Consider the following 3,297-nt stretch of genomic DNA (forward strand, 5'->3'; position numbering starts at 1 on the left):
GGTACCGTGCGGGGGTGGTACTGTGTGGGGGATGGTACCGTGTGGGGGTGGTACCGTGTGGGGGTGGTACTGTGTGGGGGTGGTACCGTGTGGTGGTGGTACTGTATGGAGGTGGTACTGTGTGGTGGTGGTACCGTGTGGTGGTGGTACCGTGTGGGGGTGGTACCGTGTGGAGTAGTACAGTGGGGTGGTTGTAACGTGTTAAGTTATTAACGTGCGGGTGGTCCTGTGGGGAGTACCGTATGGGGTGTTATCGTATGGGGTGCTACCGTGTAAGGGTGGTGACGAGCGTGGGACATGCTTCTCTAGTACCATACGAGACGTGGTTCGATGCGTGGATGACATGGCGTTTGGGATGTATTACCGTAGATGTTACTATTGGTTTCATATAATTAAAAACCTGAAACCTGTATAGGCCTTCTGATCAAACGCACATATATATATAAGTGTGTGTGTGTGTGTGTGTGTGTGTGTGTGTGTGTGTGTGTGTGTGTGCGTGCGTGCGGACGTGCGGGCGTGTGTGCGTGTGTGCTGCGATAGCCGGTCACCTATGATAAGCGGCAACCTGTGATAAGCGGTCACTTGTGATAAGCGGTCACCTGCGATCGGCGGTCACCAAACTTTCGGCAGCGACGAGCCGTTCGTCTGAGCGCTGTTTTAGCTGTTTGCCGACAATCTCCGCTAGGAGGAGCAGCAGGCCGGTGGCGACGCCCGCGAACAGCATCGCGAAGACCGGCAGCATCTGTCGCAAGCTGATCTGCCTGGAAGCGACCGACGCCGCGTCCGGCTCGGAGCCAGAGCAGCGCAGTGCGCACTCCGCTCTGTAGGACGAGCGCTCCCACTTCTGCAGGGACCCGTCTCGTATGATCGCAGATATCCTGAAACGCGGACCACTGGCAGAAAACACACACAGTTCGCCCTCGGGGGCTTACGCAACTTCGATTATCTTGGGAACACCGTTAACTCGCTGGCCCTACCGGTAAGTGCGACCACCGACACTCGCGGTCCTCGCACGCCGCTACCCACCGCACGCACGCACGCACGCACAACACACAAAACAGTACACACACGACACACACACACACACACTACAACACACACCCACAGACACACACACATGTGCACTCGGCCGAATTCGAACTTTGATTCTATCACTTACTTTAATGGTCTTCAGACATGTGCTGCGCGCGCCGCGTGCCGCGCGTCGCGGCCGCGTGTGCCAATTAGAAGAGAGGTGATACTGATGCAGATTTAAGCACCATATTAATAGTCAATAGTAAGAATTCGATTTCCTTTATGTACACTTCGGAACCGTCTTATCTACTGCGATGCGCGTTTTCCTCTAAATCTGCGCTGATGTCCCCTCAGTACTTCGGTGTTTCGAATAATCGTACAAACTACACTCTAAAAGCTGACTGGGCACATTGTTCGCAAGCTCCTGGCCCGTCCCCGTCCTTGTTCCTGAGGTATATTTTTGAGGGAGGAACCTACTTGCCAAGTCAGTACGCCAATGGGGCGTTAGATCGTGTGTTTTTTCCTGCACAGGTCCATATGTATCATTTGGCCTTGGTGCCGGGTTTTTTCAAATTGGAGTTCGGCGTTGGTGAACCTTAGTGTATAATAGTGAGAGAAAACTACTTTGCGCGGCATTCAGACTAGGATACAATATTATTGAGCATGTCACATGGAATGAGATTTGCCTATTATAGGTTGTTGTTTTTATTGTATTTAATTTATATTGTTTACTTGTATCATTATTTATTTATTATAATTTTATTTATTTATTTATTTATTTTAGTTTATTCTATTTATTTATTTAATATAATAATTTAATTATTTTAGATTTACCCTTCGTATTGCTATTTAGCTTTATTTATTTATTTTTAATTCTATTATATCTCTTTATCCCTCCTTATCCCCTTACTCTCTTTTTACTTGGGCTCTTATTTTCTGTATTCTTATATTATATATATTACTCCTAATCCTTTTTAATCTCAAGTATGATTCCTTTGTTTTTTTTTTNATAATATATATATGTATATATATCACATTTATTTATATCAATATAATATATAATATAGTCTTTCATAATTGTTGTATATTTATAGTAGTCCTTAGCCAATATATTAGCCAAATAACGTAACAATAGCCGGCAGGCAAGTATGACGTTTAAACAAACCATGTGACAAAATATGCAAATGATCTCCCATACCGGACACACCCCTTATGGAACTTGTATAAACGTCATACATGTCTGCCGTAGTCATGAACTGATTGGGTGTGGGCTAATTAACTATTTGGCTAATATATTGACTAAGGATTACTACAAATATACAACAATTATGAAAGATTATATTATATATTGATATAATATACAATGTATATATGTATATATGTATATATTTATTTATTATTATGACGTTTATACCCGTACTATAAGGGTGTGTCTATATTCCAGCCAGTACATGAGATCATTTGCATATTTTGTCACGTGGTTTGTGTTAACCAATCAGATGTACTTCCGCGTAATCGTGACGTCACTTCCAGGTCACGTCGGTAAACAGAGCTCGGCTGGTTGTATTCATATTATTACTAGTATTACTATTAGCCTAATAATTAGGCATGTGATGTGAAATTACATATTCAACTTGTTACCAGCTTGGTAAATTTTGGCCAGCAAGTTAGCATTTTTTATCCATTGGCCTGACAAGCAAGATTTTCAGTGTACATATAGCAAAAATATTTAGGTAATCACGCTATTCACTGATTCAGTCTTCAGTCTGCTAGAGTAATCATTGATTCCCAGACTGCACAACAGCATCGGGCCAATATTGTCCCAATATCACTTAATCTTGGCACCAATATCGGCCCGACATTGCCAATATTGGCCCGACCCCCGGCTTGCACTGTAACGTTGAAATAAAAGTTCGATGTATAAATGATGATATAGAAATCTAAAACTTGTGTGTAACCGGAATAAACTTTAATAACTGCTCGCACACAGTGTTTCCATCTTGCACAAAGACAACGCAACGCGCACACGCTCGTGTGCTTCCTCTCGCGATCACCACCAGACTCCCGACCCCTAGATCTCTCTTATCGCTCCAAAACCCCGCCATAATCATAAATGTCTACACCCGCTCTGCTCACCACCCATTTCACAGTCACTCTAGAAACTCCCGACCTAAAACACGTTTACAATTCTCCCTAATACATCAATGTAGCCGCAAGAAGATGTGCGACGCTGTGTCTAGATAGACTATTACTAAACCAACCCCTAGTCTAGCTCCACTGACT

Source organism: Priapulus caudatus, unplaced genomic scaffold, assembly GCF_000485595.1.
Source record: "Priapulus caudatus unplaced genomic scaffold, Priapulus_caudatus-5.0.1 Scaffold2922, whole genome shotgun sequence".
Classification (NCBI taxonomy): Eukaryota; Metazoa; Priapulida; class Priapulimorpha; order Priapulimorphida; family Priapulidae; genus Priapulus; species Priapulus caudatus.